The sequence below is a fragment of the Schistocerca gregaria genome, chromosome 3 (assembly GCF_023897955.1).
Source record: "Schistocerca gregaria isolate iqSchGreg1 chromosome 3, iqSchGreg1.2, whole genome shotgun sequence".
Taxonomy (NCBI): Eukaryota; Metazoa; Arthropoda; class Insecta; order Orthoptera; family Acrididae; genus Schistocerca; species Schistocerca gregaria.
In genome coordinates this window covers 609,915,752-609,933,852 of record NC_064922.1, presented here as the reverse complement: position 1 = coordinate 609,933,852, position 18,101 = coordinate 609,915,752, and positions in this window count along the sequence as shown.

The following is an 18,101-nucleotide window of genomic DNA, read 5'->3' as shown; positions in this document are numbered from 1 at the left end:
AAGGGTTGGATTTTACGGTGTGCGTCCTCGGTTGCAACTCCTCGTGAAGTGATAGGCGGTTCACTGAAAGGCTACAGTATCGCCCGACATTGAAAATAGGTAGAACATACTTCGTTCTTCTTGACAGAACAACATATTTTTTCTAATAAGAACTCAATTTCATTTAATACACCGATGCCGGAACCAGTGTAGGAAAGAATGACAATTTATTTATTTAATTGATCACATGTGCACTCTCACAAAATAAATCCCTACATCCAATTTGGTGAGATCTGTGAAATGAATGAATGTATGGTCAGCTGCTAACCGCAGATAGTGAATGTGCAATATAAGATCATCTTTGACACGGTCTTTCGGTCACCTTTGGTGGAACCAAAGAGATGAAATTTACCTGAGCTTTGAGCGCCTGAAATGTGGCTGACCAATATGGTAGCATGGTGTTCCCCCACCTCGGCCGAGGTGCGAGATGACCTGAAGAACGGCCATGTTTCAGCACTCTGGCGCTTTGTCTTGGTAAGACCTGTCTTAGGTGTGCTCCGTAAAGACAAAAGAGTGGAAAGATGGTATGCATGTGAAATACTTAAGAGTAATATGGAATAATTATTTCTCTATTTCAGGAACTTTTGTGAGGAGAATTAAATGACAGGCAGGTAATATTAAGAGATCGTAGTAATCTATGGAAGTGACCAACGGTACAATGAAACCACGTGTAGCACTAGGTTGAAATACCTCCGAGTGCCAAAGTTAAGCTGAATTACTGGCGTGTATACTATAAGTTGGAAATATTTAAGAAGTGGCGTGTGCAGGACTGGAAATTAGAGACGAGTACTTCCACGAGGTGAGTACTGTGTGAGTCTCAATCTGTGTATGAGACAAAGGATAAAGAGAAGTACTCGTCCATGGTATCAGTTGAGGACTCGTGTGTGTGTGATGAATATGTTCTTAGTATTACTTTGCGTGTTACGTTTCCGAGTGACGCTAACTAGCAACACCACTTGGCTTGCATTGCACAGGAAGACGTGCACATATCCTCCAGAGTTCGTAGTAGGGAAGAAAAGTTACGAAGTGGGGCAGTGTCGTGTGAAACAGAGACGAGTACTAATTGAAGTGGAAAAGCTGAAAGTGATGTGATTCTAATGTTGTGACTATTCTTTGTGTTGTATTCTATGTTCCCAGTGTGGTGTATTTCATGTAATTTAAGTATGTGTGGTTTGCATGGGAAAGTAGCAAGATAGGTTCAGAGGCAGTGGGTTATGCATGTTCCTTTGTGTACCGCTCGGTCTGGAGGTAATTTTCGTGATGATGGGTGTAAGAGTCGAAGTGTGAGATATAGCAAAAGATCCACCATCCTATCCAGAAAGTGCACTGTAGCGTTAGATCATTACGAGACCATAAGGCAGAGAATCACCAATGTAAAGCCATGCCCACTGAGCGGAGTTTCTCATGTGTAATTGTTGTATAAAATGTAATGGTGTGTTTAGGTTATCTTTGAATCATAATAGAATTTATCGGAATAAAAAAGATAGTGAAAAGAAAATGATTGGTGGACTTGTTCTTCGAATAGTGTGTAATCATGATACCCAGAATTTATAATGTGTATGCCATTCACATTCAGTGCGATGGCCACGTGTTGATCAAAGCCGTCGGATAAGAAGGAAAATGTGGTATTGCCAGAGCGTAGTGAACAAGCAGAGTTGTGTTATTTACTAATAGTCAGATGTGCGTTATCCGTTTCCGTTACTTAATATACGAGGGTCAGTCAAAAAGTAATGCCTCCTATTTTTTTCTACGTTTAATTGTCAGGAAATTTAAATGCAGTTACATAGGTTGAAAACCACAACATTGAGGATCATTTTGTCATTTTTCAATGTAATCTCCGCCCATCTCTACAGTTTTGGTCCATCTTTGAACAAGGGCATGTATCCCAGCACGGTAAAAATCACAGCTCTGCTTCCTAAGCCATTGACGCACGGATGTTTTGACGGCCTCCTCATCTTCAAAATGAATCCCACGATGAGCTTCTTTTAGTGGCCCGAACAGATGGAAGTCTGATGGTGCCAGGTCAGGGCTGTATGGGGGATGAGGCAAAACTTCCCATCCAATTTTGACAATCTCGTCAGAGGTGTGACGACTGGTGTGTGGTCTTGCATTGTCATGCAAAAGAAGAACATCTGCCATTGATTTTGTTGGGCGAACTCGCTGAAGACGTGCTTTAAGTTTTTTGAGGGTTGTGACGTATTGAACAGAATTTATTGTGCATCCCTGCTCCAAAAAATCAACCAGAATCACACCATCTGTATCCCAGAAAACTGTTGTCATAACTTTCCCTGACGATCGCACAGTTTTGAATTTTTTCTTCCTCGGCGAGCTTGTGTGACGCCACTCCATTGACTGCCTCTTTGATTCGGGTTCAAAAAAATGCACCCATGTTTCGCCCCCGGTCACAATTTTTTTCAGAAACTCATCTCCCTCCAAACGGAAGCGCTGCAAGTGTTGGGAGGCTATTGTTTTCCTTGCCTCTTTATTCTGATCGGTTAACATTCTTGGAACCCACCGTGCACAAACTTTTGAGTACCCCAATTGTTTAATAATCGTGATCACACTGCCTTTACTAAGAGAAATAATGCGACACACTTCATCTGCAGTCACCCGACGGTCACCACGAATGATGTCATCAACTTGCTGAATTTTGTGTGGAGTCACCGGCCTGCCGCTCCGCTTTTCGTCAGTCAACGGTGTTTGCCCTTCAGCTTCCTTACAACGACGAACCCATCGTCTAACAGTGCTGACATCCACTGTCACAACACCATACACCTTCTTCAGTCTTTCATGAATGCGTATGGGCGTTTCACCTTCTGCATTCAAGAATTCAATCACACAACGCTGTCTCAAACGAACATCGATGTCGGCCATCTTACAAACTTCTGCTGTGCTGCCGCCTGTTGACACAGAAAGTTACTACTGCAGTGGATTGCAGAAGAAGGTTTGAGGAATGGCGCCAAATTCAAATTTTTCACTTAACTTAATTTTTTTAAGTAGAAAAAAATGGGAGGCATTACTTTTTGACCGACCCTCGTACAAACAGGAGAACAATTTGTAGCTTAATTGTGGGTACTAGAGCCCATAATCAATCATTGATGTTGCTCAAGAAATAAGAATAAATCCACTCACTTGGCAGACCACTCATCTTGCAGGCCTGACTGCTTGATGCCACAGTATGAGCAAGGCATGTGGGTGCCTCTCAACACAAACGCCAACAAAAAATTTTAAAAAATTGTATATGATTTGTAGCAATTAATTGTGAGGAGGCAGTTAACAGTCAACGGCCTTGCCACAGAGGTAACACCAGTTCCCATTAGATAACGGAAGTTAAGATCTCTTGGGATTGGCCAGTCTCATAGTTGGATAGGTGACCGTCTGGGTCTGCCGAGCGTTGTTGGCAGGGGGGCGCACTCTGCCCTTGTGAGGCCAATTGAGTAGCTCCTTGATTGACAAGTAGCGGGTCCAGTCACGAAAACTGAGAAAGGCCGGGAGAGCGGTGTGCTGACCACATGCCCCTCCATATCCACCTCCAGTGGCGCCTATCGGTTGAGAATGACACGACGGTCAGTCGGTACCATCGCGCCTTCCGAAAGCTTGTTCGGACGGAGAGGAGAGGTAGTCAATAAGTTTTCAAAACACAGATCATAAAAATTATGTAAATATTTTTACGTTTGTTGTTTCAACAAAATCTTTTCATTTCTCTTGAAATACCTAATTTAACTCCTTTTATGTTAACAAACTTCTGTAGTTTTCACGAAGAAGAGTGAAACTGCTAACATATTACTGAGAAACAAAATATACCTGTTCCTTTTACGAATGTTCTTCCACAACATGGAAGGATCTTTTCTTTTCTGTCACATTAGTTATTTGTCTTCAGCATACTTGCGCTGCAGCGCAACAAATGTGTGCACTGTTTTACTTTATGTTGAAACGTGCTGGTAAGTCCTTCCGAAATGTGTGCGTGAAAGGCTGAAACAAATTATCGGGAAAACGTACATCTATATTTTACTGGCCACCTTGCAGTAGGTGATGCAGGTACTTAATGAAGCATTGTTATTTAGTTAGTTTCCTATTCCACGCTAACTTTGTGGGGGAGAAGAACTCATGGTAAGCCTCCATGTGGTCTCAGATATCACTATCATGGTATTTTCACGAGATACAGGTAAGAGGAAGCAACATACTGTTCGACCCTTCCAGGGACTTACGGCCTAGAAATTTTAACTGTAAACCACGCCTTGATGCACGCCACTCTTGCGCTGGAGCCGGATGAGCATCCCCATGATGTTTTAGTTGTTACTGAACGAACCTGTCAAGAAACGGACTGTGCTTCTTTGGATATTCTCTGTTTCCTCTACCAATGCTGCCTCCCAAGCGTCCACGACTGAGAATAAACACTCGAGTATCGGTCGAACTAGAACTGTGTAATCTACCCCTTTAATTAGTTAGTTTTACGTTCCAAGGATCATTTGTACGAGTAATCGAAATGGTGTGAAACGAGTCATTTTACATGTATTTACACATTCATATATAAAAATGGCTATTTGCTGACAACTCACAAATTGTTCATGCTAATTAATAATTGCTATTAATGACCTTTTATGTATCGTATATATAGAAATTCTTCCTCAGATTAGAGAAAGTGGATTATATGTACTCAGGATTTGTCTATTGAATCTCACTTTGTCGTTTGACTATCCTGCGTTTAAGTTTACGTAGTTGTTCCCATTAAAATAGCGTTGTAGGCATACTTCCAGTCATTTAGCACCGGTGACATTTTCCAGTGACTGTCTGGCAACGTTTCCCAAAACCTTTTTTTATCACATGGTTGACTGGCATCACTGACCTCAAAGTTAAGGTGTCTGATGAATGTAATCTTTTTTGATAATTGTACTAAAGGGCCTTCACTTGGTTTCTTTGTTATGTGCCTTCTTGTTGCAAACTGACTAATTTTAATGTTCAGACACTGATTGCTCCCATTCCGTCCCTTCTTTCTAGACAAATTCACCCAAGTATTTGAAATTCTTGACCCATCCGGTCTCTCTATAGTCATTTCTCACCCACTGTGATCCGTAATTTACATTTATCTGTAGACATCTCTCAGGTGCTTCCTTCCAGTATTCAAGTTTTTTAACTGTTGATTTTGTTACTTGAGATAGCTATGTGATTGTCAAAAGTCAAGCAATCAACATATATATACTCCTTTGAGTTTTCGCCCTGTATGAACTTTATTCTCTCTATTTCCTCGGTGATGTGTCGCCGAAGGCGGTGTAGGTAAAATACCCAGGTATAAAATGAAAAAAAGTAATAAACAATCTTCTCTGACAGGAATTAATTTAGAACAAAATAACTGAAAACAGGTCACTTCTTGAATAGTGAAAGAACAACAATAACATCCAAGACTGAATAGCTGAAAATGTCACCTTAAACTGAATGTTCCAAAATCTAATGTCCATGCACTAAGTCGAAAGGGTGAAAGTTATAAAGTCTCGAAAGGAGTATGTCCAGTGTATTGCCAACGAAAAACAGAAACAAAATACAGGGTCCAATTGCTGGTCAGGCCACCTCTTCGTACTGCAGGACACGATTGATATAGGTCTTCAGCCGATCACTTTCCTGTCACCCGAAGAACTGTCCTTTGCAAAATTCTTGCCCACACACCCCATCTGTGTTTTTCGTTCCTGGGTGACTAGGTGCAAGGCCTCGACACAGCATCCCCCTCCCCACCCTCACCCAGGAAGGGGTGGAGAAGTGGTAGTACATCTCAACATTCCTAGAAGGGCCTTTGTCCCTGTTGGTTGGCAGGTTGGCTGGAGGTCTGAGGATCACTTCCATTGACGTTGACACTGGTGTGGCAGGTGGAGCAGCTGAAGGCCCCTTCAAGTAGCCAGCTGTAGGCTGGAGCTGATACAGACTAGCAGTGTCTGCGGTGCGCATTGTGAAGGACTCCGTTTCTGAAACAACAGATGGTGGTAGACTACCAGACCAAGGAAGATGACTATGGCAAGGCTGCAATTGGTTAATGTGCTTATGGCACCTAAGCTGTAACTCAGCCCCGTAGACTGAAGGAAACCAATGCCAGTGGCCTTTGGGGAAGACAAAGGCCCACATGGGATGTTGGAGAGAGCAGCTGGACTTCTGAGAGGAGGGATGGGCGCTGTTCAAATGGATAATAGGCAGCTGAGACTGGTGTGATGGGCTGTGTAATTTTTCTGCTGGGATTAACCCATCCTGGGGAATAGAACGATAAGAAGCCAGAAAAAGCCTGAGGCTTCGTCCAGTGGGTGATGGCAGTGCAGCTTGGACAGTTGAGATTTAAAGGTATGGATGAAGCGTTTGGCTAGACCAGTGGTTCCTAACCAGGGGGTAATTACCCCCTGAGGAGTAAAATAAAGTTTTCTGAGAGAGAGAAAGAAAAGGGTTCAATTGCGTTTCGGTCACATAAGTAAATAAGTTTTTAAAAGATCACTATTTTTATCTCTCTTTCATTAGACTGTAATACTGATCATGTAAGTTACAAGTAATTACATTTTCTAAATACTAGCATTAACACACGACGCGGTATGATGGAGCTTACTGGTTGTGAAACGAATGTGTGAGCAATTTCTTTCTCACACAGTCTGCCCACTACACACATATTTTGTACGTCACACCACGCGTAGATGAGAGCGAAATTGAGACATGTACATCACACATGCTTAAATATCTTACGAAAATGCTTTCTCCAAATTGTATGGAGTTCCCGCAGTGTACCAGTAGCTGCTTCATTATTCGCTTCACAACAAGCAAACAAACTAAATCACAATAAGTATGTAATGTCTACTACACTACTGTTTACCTATTTTTATTATTATTTTTGCTATTACTATTTTTATTGTGAATCGTAATGGTCAAACACGAAGTGCTGGCAGCTTGAAGTCTTCCAGTTCCTGCCAGTTAAGAAGTAATCAGTCCAACTATCAAGTGGTTTAAAAAGTATATATCATACATTTTAACTCAGTTGATTTTAATTGGTAGTACGTGGTGTGAAAGAAACAAATGTCGCTATGGAAAGGAGTGGTGCAGAGGAAGCATGTTTTCGACATATGTCTACCCTTAACGTGGATAGTTAGCTTTTTCTGAGAAAGTATATAGCACTTGCGATGCACTAAGAATTGCTTCAAAACTCCATAAAAGAAGGTTGTTAAAAATAAGCAGACCCAATTGTGTTATTGATACATTGGATTGTAGCTTAATAAAAGACCCACAAAAATTAAATAACTTTTCTCTTCGGTCATTTAAAAAAATGTCAAAATAACTCATTTTCATTCTAAGTTTAAGTTGGGTGCTAATCGGGGGGCGGCGGGGAGGGGGGAGGGGGGACTTCAGGTATTATTTTCTTGCATACAGGGGTAACGGTCTCAGAAAGGTTGGAAACCACTGCCATAGACAGACTCACGGACACCCAGTTCCTGATTATGCCTGGTCAATGAAGGAGTTGGTCCGTCTGCTGTTCTCAGACGGATGTGAAGTTGGCAGATGTGTCGTGAACTGTGGTGCAAGCCAGGACGTTTGTACTTTGATGTGCCTGCCCTACCATTCTGTGTGACTAAGTGAGCGCCCCACTGCCTTTTGTGACAATACAGAATTTTCATCTCAGATCAGGTTCATGTTCAGTGTTCCTATGTGTTCTCTTTCAGTAAACCTTTTATTTTTTGTGACTATATTGTTTTTTCTTGGATCTTGTAAGCATTTTCTTATGTTGTAGCAATGATGTATGATGTATGCTGTATAATCAACAATTCTCTTTATCATCTTCAGTTTTTTGTAGTCCTGTCTTCCTCAGATGCTTGTAATATTACGGTATACTGATAATTTTTACTTTATGGATCGTCTGACAACAACTGAGTGAAATTTTCGTGGCATACGAGTTTCGCCTTTATTTTCTGCAAGGCATCTTTAGTGGCCTGGAATATGTGATTTTTTGCTATTTAGTTTACTTTTTTGTCTATGTATCTATAGGTTATAAACAGTTCTGGTAGTTGGTTTTTGCTATTATGTAGTAATATTTTGAACTGTAATTACAGGTTGTTTGGACGATTTTCTACATATTACGTTCCTGTTGCATTTTTGGCGTTGTTCCTCTTCTTATAAATGTCAATTTGTGGTTTTTTCCCACATTTCACAGCACTAGAAACTGAACACTTGTTTTGATGCGATGTTTTGGTTTGTGTTGCCGACTGTTAGATGTTAATGCAAAAAATCGAATGTTATTGCCAAAAATCGAATGTTATTGTCAAAGATCGAATGTTATTGCCAACTTTCGAGTGCAGTTATTGAAGTATCTGTGACTTGTTTGTGTATGCGGTTTTTTTTTTTCAAAAATTGTTCAAATGGCTCTGAGAACTATGGGACTTAACATCTGCGGTCATCAGTCCCCTAGAACTTAGAACTACTTAAACCTAACTAACCTAAGGACATCACACACATCCATGCCCAAGGCAGGATTCGAACCTGCGACCGTAGCAGTGGCGCGGTTCCGGACTTAAACACCTAGAACCGCACAGCCACACCGGCCGGCTTTTTGTGGGCTCAGTGTGCGTGTTTTTCTGTGTGTGTACAGAGGGCGAAGGAGGGGAGATATATTTTCTTTTTCTGGTTGTGTGAGGGACAATTTTTATCTTATCATTTCTTTTATTAACTGTAGTAGGGAGCCTGTGCTGATGTGTGTATGTGTCTTTTATCACATGTTTGTTTTCAGCGAAGGCTTTCTGAATGTGGAAGTTTTCTTGCATTTGTATAAGATGTTTGCCATGGTTGCTTATTCTCATTGTTTTCATTTCTTGTTCCGTGTTACTAGGATGGTGGGTATGGTGTTTTAAATGTTCTGCAAATGTGGAATTGTTTGTTTCGTACTTCCAACTCCTGATATGTTCTTTGTATCGTGTTTTAAAATTCCTGTATGTCATGCCTATGTATACTGCATCACAACTTTAACAATCAAGTTTATACGAGTATAAACTTTTCATACGAGGTTATACGCATATAAACATTTGTTTAATATGTTTCCACTCAAGTCCTACATGATAATTTTAGTGTATAACGCTGTAGAACTTCTTCCTGATTGTAATGACTTAAATATTTGAATGGTATATCATTATCAATAGTTGCACATTTATTCAGAGAAGTGCTCTCAATAAAATAAAAATATCTATTTTAGGATCAGTTTTTTTTTGATAAATGTATTCCTTGTATAAACATTGATACAACAGTGGAGATCAACACTTTTTTAACATTCTCTAATTTAACTTCGCTTTGGCTATATTCATTGCTTTTCAAGGCGAGCCTTAGAAGCCGCTAAGTTCTGAGGATATGGGACAGGAATCGCAGCCACGGCAAAAAAACGCTTTCCAATGAGCCAAGGGAATACGGTATTTCGCAGAAACGCACAGGGGAAGCTTCAGCTATGGCGTGTCTCGCATTGTTAGGGTGATTCTCGCCTTGGTGAGCATCATGCTGGGACCTTGCCTTTGTTTTGTTTATGGCACGTCCCCACCCTGGACAGTCAAGCAGAATGCATTCGTTCTGGATGACAGAACTTTGTCGGCAGGAAGTTGATATACGAATCATATTAAGAAGAGTGTATTTAGCAGGAAAACATCTCCCAGGTTTCCGAAAAGTATAACAAAACAGCTCTAACTTACAGTAAGTTCAGAAGTTGTCGCAGAATTGCGGCTAGCTTGGATATAGTTTTTTAGCTTTTCCCAGGACCACTGATATGAGGCTACCTGCTGGGTGAGGGGACTCTGATAGATGAAACTTATATCATGAGAATGTAACAAGTAGAGGGAAGTGTTTTTAAAAAGAGGGTAGGGAATTGAGTTCATTGACTTTTTAAGGTTTTGCCTCTTCTTCGAGGGATATTTTGTTAAAGAAACAAGTACACTATTGGTGGACATACACCCCTGGAAATGGAAAAAAGAACACATTGACACCGGTGTGTCAGACCCACCATACTTGCTCCGGACACTGCGAGAGAGCTGTACAAGCAATGATCACACGCACGGCACAGTGGACACACCAGGAACCGCGGTGTTGGCCGTCGAATGGCGCTAGCTGCGCAGCATTTGTGCACCGCCGCCGTCAGTGTCAGCCGGTTTGCCGTGGCATACGGAGTCTTTAACACTGGTAACATGCCGCGACAGCGTGGACGTGAACCGTATGTGCAGTTGACGGACTTTGAGCGAGGGCGTATAGTGGGCATGCGGGAGGCCGGGTGGACGTACCGCCGAATTGCTCAACACGTGGGGCGTGAGGTCTCCACAGTACATCGATGTTGTCGCCAGTGGTCGGCGGAAGGTGCACGTGCCCGTCGACCTGGGACCGGACCGCAGCGACGCACGGATGCACGCCAAGACCGTAGGATCCTACGCAGTGGCGTAGAGGACCGCACCGCCACTTCCCAGCAAATTAGGGACACTGTTGCTCCTGGGGTATCGGCGAGGACCATTCGCAACCGTCTCCATGAAGCTGGGCTACGGTCCCGCACACCGTTAGGCCGTCTTCCGCTCACGCCCCAACATCGTGCAGCCCGCCTCCAGTGGTGTCGCGACAGACGTGAATGGAGGGACGAATGGAGACGTGTCGTCTTCAGCGATGAGAGTCGCTTCTGCCTTGGTGCCAATGATGGTCGTATGCGTGTTTGGCGCCTTGCAAGTGAGCGCCACAATCAGGACTCCATACGACCGAGGCACACAGGGCCAACACCCGGCATCATGGTGTGGGGAGCGATCTCCTACACTGGCCGTACACCTCTGGTGATCGTCGAGGGGACACTGAATAGTGCACGGTACATCCAAACCGTCATCGAACCCATCGTTCTACCATTCCTAGACCAGCAAGGGAACTTGCTGTTTCAACAGGACAATGCACGTCTGCATGTATCCCGTGCCACCCAACGTGCTCTAGAAGGTGTAAGTCAACTACCCTGGCCAGCAAGATCTCCGGATCTGTCCCCCATTGAGCATGTTTGGGACTGGATGAAGGGTCGTCTCACGCGGTCTGCACGTCCAGCACGAAAGCTGGTCCAACTGAGGCGCCAGGTGGAAATGGCATGGCAAGCCATTCCACAGGACTACATCCAGCATCTCAACGATCGTCTCCATGGGAGAATAGCAGCCTGCATTGCTGCGAAAGGTGGATATACACTGTACTAGTGCCGACATTGTGCATGCTCTGTTGCCTGTGTCTATGTGCCTGTGGTTCTGTCAGTGTGATCATGTGATGTATCTGACCCCAGGAATGTGTCAATAAAGTTTCCCCTTCCTGGGACAATGAATTCACGGTGTTCTTATTTCAATTTCCAGGAGTGTATATAACATTTAAGAGGATTGGTTTTTCTTGCTGAAAAGAAAGGAGCAGTTAGTTCCTTACTGTGACTTAGAAGGGAATCACTCATGGGGCTTGATGCTGAACATATCGACTCTACGCAGGTTTTGCTATCAACTGGAACAGCTGACTGTAGTTCAATATTCGAGGCCTTAGAAGAATGACTCTGGTGTCGTACTTGATGGCAGCATAATACGGTGACACCACTATGCTCATTTTACAATGAAGATTATGATGAGAACTGCAAGAAGTTCCAGCATGTTAGGACATTCCCAAGTTCGTAGTTCAGATTCGTGGTAGGATCTACTGTCCCGTGTTTGTCAGCACATCATCAGATGGATAGGCTTCTTTGGTTGTCTATTCAATCAAATAGTCACTGCAATCGATGTGTAGGGACGTTGAGATCAATTTCATGCAGTCAGACAAGTGGTTATTAGCTATTCCGAACTTTGCCAACTGATAGTTTCATTTTTATAGATCTCATGGCTAATTCTATGATTGTAACTTTGGTGATTTCAATTCTGATTTAGAAGCGTTTCCATTTTAATGCTTTCTTTTGTAATAAACTAAAGAGTTCATTCAAATATTGTTTTAATACCACATTTAACATTTTTTAACGATAATATGCCAATTCCTCCTTAAAGATTTATTGCTAGGGCCACAATATTTCGTTACATTAATTAGTCCGTTTGTGAACATTAATTGAGCACTGGAGTCAAGGTTGTGTTTATATCGTGATTAAATCGTCATTCAGTTAAACCCACTTATACGCATCCGGAATTTCGCAAAATTATAGAGGGAGACCGAAAGTTGACTATAGTGAGTGGTTTCAAATTGATGTAAGCTGATTTAGTCATGTGAGATGTGGAGGCCTGCACAGGGTACGCTAGCGTAAAGAGTGACATCAGAGCAGTTCTCAGACTGAATATATGAATATAACATTAACCAGTGCTACAGGTCCATTACATCTCACCCGGATAGTGAGATCAGAATTGAAAGGAGAGTCAGAACAGAAGATTACACACCATCAAAACTACTCTCAGCAGTCCTAGAGCAAATCTGCAAATCCTTTAACTCGGAAAAGAAAGAACTACATATTGATGGAGTATACCTGAAGTAGTGTCTTCGTTTTGTTGATGAGAGTGTACTGTTAGCCTTTTCACAGATAGAGACGTCATCAACCAACCAAATGAGATAATAGAGCAAGTTTGAAAGTAGGCGTAATATCAATTATAATGAAGCTAAAGTATGTTACGTCACCAAGTAAAAAAAGAGAATTGTCATTAATAAAGAAGTTATAGAAGCAGTTGATGCGTTTTTGTACTCAGACCACTCTAAAACAATGACGTGTTAGACAGTCGCCTTCGATAGATGAGAAAGTGTCAGTGGCAGATATCGTCGACTACATAGGTTTATCGATCCGCCACGAGGGGCTGTATCTGCTGCGAGCCATGCAAGTCCAATGTCATGGCAACTACGAAACTCGACTGGGTGTAGATCTAGCGGAAGTCGAATCTCTACCTCAAGCAGATCACCGCCAACTACACGAAGCCATTGTCTTCTCACCGCCATTGCTACTAGAGTCTGAGGACATAGTCGTCTCGCTCTCTTGTACCTCTGTCAGCAGTGTTCGGCTTAAGGTGATAGACTCGAAACATTTCATCAGTATATCCACGCTACCATGGTTTGTGTCGTCTGGAACACTCGTAACTTCACTCCATCACCTTTCGGGCGTGCATCCGGGATAGTATTATTTCTCCTTCCGATATTTTAGCTGATAACCTTATAACCTTCTTCAAGATGAGTCGCTGGCAGAATTTACCGCTTACTGCAACAATGTGGAGAAAATGTGCGTGTGTCAGAGATAACGCTGTGAGCAACAAGGGCGTCAGTCACAAATAAAACTTTATGTGACTCAGAATAAAACAAAGCAAGCGCAGAGTCATCATATTCACAGCGCTTACGAATTAAGTGCGTGATTTTTGCAAGCATATGTTGGAATCCAGACAGTGAAGACTCAGAACAATAAATCTTCTGAGAGAGGCACAACTTTCGTACATTATTATCAAGTGTCACTGAGCATAACGCTTCTGGAACTTCAACTGTTAGTTCCTTCTACTTCGCGCACTTTCTTATAGATTTTAATTAATCCCAGCTGCAAGGGTCCTGCAATATCAGCTGTATTAATACACTGAAGCGACAAAGAAACTGTTGCAGGCATGCGTATTCAAATGCAGAGATATGTAAACAGGCAGAATACGGCGCTGCGGTTGGCAACGCCTGTGTAAGACAACAAGCGTCTGGCACAGTTGTTAGATGGGTTACTGCTGCTGCAATGGCAGGTTATGAAGATTTAATTGAGTTTGAAAGCGGTGTTATAGTCGGCGCACGAACGACGGGACACAGCATCTCCGAGGTAGCGGTGAACTGGGGATTTTCTCGTACGACCATTTCACGAGTGTACCGTGAATATCACGAATCCACTAAAACATCAAGTCTCTGACGTCACTGTGGCCGGAAAAAGATCCTGCAAGAACGGGACCGACAGCGACTGAAGAAATCATGCAACGTGACGGAACTGCAACCCTTTAGCAAACTGCTCCGCATTTCAGTGCGGGGCCATTAACGAATGTCAGCATACGAACCATCATAGATATGGGCTTTCGGAGCCGAAGGCCCACTCGTGTATCCTTGATGACTGCAGGACACAAAACTTTAGACCTCGCCTGGGCCCGTCGACACTGACACTGGACTTGGGATGACTGGAAACATGTTGCCTGGTCGGACGAGTCTCGTTTGGAATTGTATCGAGCAGACGGACGTGTACGGATATGGAGACAACCTTATGAATCCATGGACCCTGCATGTCGGCAGATGATTGTTCAAGCTGACGGGAAACCTGATACGTCTAGTTATGACTCTGACAGGTGATACCCTTGTACGCATGCTGCCTGATCAGCTGCATCCATTCATGTCCATGCAGCGTGTCCGACGTACTTGGGCAATTCCAGGAGGACAAAAGCGACACCCCACGCGTCCAGAATTGCTACAGAGTGGCTCCAGGAACACTCTTCCGAGTTTAGACACTCGCGCTGGCCACCGAGCTCCCCAGACACGAACATTACTGAGCATATCAGGGATGCCTTGCAACGTGCTGTTCAGAAGACATCGCCACTCCCTCGTACTCCTGTGAATTTATGGACAGCCCTGCAGGATTCATGGTGTCATCTGACTCCATCACTGCTTCAGACATAAGTCAAGTCCATCCATGTCGTCTTGCGGCACTTCAACGTGCTCGCGGAGGCCCTACACGATATATTGAAGGTGAACCAGTTTCTTCGGCTCTTCAGTGTATTTGATGGCTAAGACATGCTGTAAGTATAAAAGCGTTTATTTACTGTTGTAGGTTACAGCTGACAGAAAAAAATCAACACGAACGAAAAAAAATCGGCCAGGTGGGAGTAGGACTCGCGCACTGAGGGTTTCGTAAAAACTTAAATATCTATATGGATAGTTTGTCCATTCCGGGAATCGAGGATATTGACGATTCTTGCGTGCTACCGACTTTGATACTGGCAAGATATCGGTCCCAGGAATTCCAAGACTTTCGAGAATGTTTTAATTTCATGTTTGCTGTCGGATAACACTCGACAAAATAAATATTTTTTCGTGTGGTACAATTGCAAATTAACAATTCGGATTTTTCCCTTTATTTACATTGTGAAACTTTGCGTCTTGCCAAATTTAATTATTCTCAGTCAACGGGAAGTACGCCATAAGTTTTCTTGAGTGAATTTTCGAGTATCAAAATTTATGACATAAATGGCCGTATCTTTTGATTGCACTCACTTAGAAGCGTAAAATGCTTACACCGCCAAGGAAAACTCGATACGTCTACTCGCTGCTCAGAAAAATGGTTCTAAACAGTCGGACAGACAGACGGATAACAAAGTGATAATGTAAGGGACCCGTTTATACAGGCCGAGGCACGGAACCCCAGTGATCTGGAGTTTGGTTTCCGGGGAAAAATAACAGTTCGAGTTCCCTCCACACTGTAACATCGATACGAGCGTAATAGATCGTGTCGACGAGGTGAGGCCCACGCCTGGTAACATCGCGCTGACAAAGGCGCCCTAATGAGCAGAGTTATGCACAATAACGCCAAATGAGTCAGTTCGCTGTGCGCATGGAGCATTTGGTCAGGCACCGTATACGTTCTCGTTGCATCGGCCCTCCTGTGTATATGAATCTCTCTTGTCTTACTGTTGGACTGTCGCTCACAGGTTAGCGACGAAGATGTTTTCAGTTGCTTGTTGTGTATTGACTTGCAAAGTGTCAAAGCCATTTGCTCGCTCTCGACAACCTTCTCAGAACTGTACTTACGACTGATTTCAACGCAGCTGGTCTCTTCACCTAACGTCCTCTTTAGGAAATAATCACGTGCTATACTGAACAGATAGATCTTCGTATAATAAATAGGTGTTTCAGAACTAATATTCACGCGTCTCTGAAACGAGAAGTTTACAATTAAGATGTATTATCAGTTTTTACTTGTGGCAGTGACACATAGAGTTTAGTGTGAAAAGCATTCAATATCTGACTATTGCTCAATGAGCAATACTGAAACGCATGTTGCCGATGATTGGAAGGGCCAAGAAAACAAAATCATTTATCAGCGAACACAACGGAATCGAAAGCGTAAGTGCAACTTTAATGAAGAAATGAAGAGGTTTCCGCAGACTCGGCGAAGAAAAAACGTATGGAGAACGCAGACAAGAAGAATAGAAAGGATGATATGACATGTACTAAGACATCAGGGAACAGCTTCCATGGTACTAGAGGCAAATGCAGAGAGTAAAACTGTAGCGAACGAGAGAAATTGGGATATGTCCAGCACGTAATTGAGGAGGTAGTGTACAAGTGCTACTCTGAGATATAGTAGTTGGCACAAGACAGGAATTCGTGGTAGGCCGCATCAAGCCAGTCAGGAGACCGACGACTCAAAAGAAGAAAAAACGTAGGTAAGTGGGATGAGGTCAGGTAAATGGACTGTGGAAAATATTGCAAGAGGTCGTTCTTGTCTGAAATGCGAAAGACAGGAAAATGAGGGTGTGACACTGAGAGATATGCTGTGTATTAATGAAATTATAATGCATGAATAAGTGTAGAAGACGGTTTTATCCGGATGTGGAAGTCAAGTGGCTGATCAGCATCTACATACACTTTCCGCAAGGTACCATACGGTGCACGGTGTTGGGTAACCTGCACCACTACTTGTCATTCTCTTTCCTGCTCCACTCGCAAATAGAGCGAGTGGAGAACGACTGCCTGTATGTTTCCATACGAGCCCTGATTTCTGTTAAGTTGTCTTCGCGGTCTTTAGACGAGATGTACATTGGTGACAACAGAATCCTTCTGGAGTCAGTCGCAAATGATTTCTCAATAGCGTTTCCCGAAAGAACGTCTTCATCCCTCCAGGGATTTCCATTTGAATTCACAGAGAATTGCCATACTTCTCGTGTGTTAATCGAAACTACCTCCGAACAGCTCCAATGTCTTAAATTAATAGCATCTCGCGGGGACACCGAAGACCCGAGCATTACTCGAGAACAGGCTGCCCAAGTGTTATGTACAGGGTCTGCTTTATACATAGATGAGGTACACATTCTTAAAATTCTTCTAATTAACCGAAATCAACCATTCACCTTCCCTACCACCGACCTTACCTGCTTGTTCTATTTCATATCTCTATGCAGTGTTACGGCTAGATACGAGGGTCGTTCAATATGTAATGCGACACCACTTTTTTTCTGAAAGCAGGTTAATTTTATTCAGGGTTCGAGTTCACCATATTATTCCCCATTCTTTTGGCTACAAAATCCTATGTTTTAACACAATCTTCATTCAGAGTGACGGCCTTACATCATCTTACTGGGAAGGCCTGTATGCCCTCTGGAAACACTCTACTGGTCGACGTCGGAGCCACCATCTTGCTGCATCAGTAACCACCCCATCACCCACGTACTTTCCCGCAAAGAGCATCCTTATCTAGGCCAAAGGGACGGAAGTTGGAAGGTGGGAAAACCGGGTTGTAGGGTGGTTGAGGAAGAACTGTCTAATAGAGTTTAGTGCGCTCCTCTCGGGTGCGCAGACTTGTGTCAGGCCTTGCAATGTCATATAAAGGAAGAATTTCGTTTGCATTCTTCTGGCAACGAACACGATGAAGTCGTTTATTCTTTTTCCTGAGGGTATCACAATACATTTCAGAGTTAATCGTTGCATCAGGAGGGGAGCAACGGACAGAATAATTCTCTCAGAATCCCAGAAGGAGCTGAAGCGGGAATATTCCACAAAGTCCCACAACAAATTGAACCTAAGACAACCGAGAAAAAACTGTGCTGCATTGTTTATTGAAAGTCCCTCGCATTTCATCGACGTCAATGTGTCAAGTAGCACACTATTAATACTCTATTCGAACAGTACCGGCCTCTTTTTACTCACCTGCACTAACCTACTTTTTTCCACATTTAGAGAAGGCTAATATCCTTACGACGACCAGAAAATCTTTCCAAGTCATCATGTATCCTACTACAGTCACCCAGTTAGTAGGATACTGTCCCGTACACTACAGCGCCATTAGCAAAAAAGATCACAGATTGCTGCTCACCCTATCCATCAGACCCCTTATACACTCC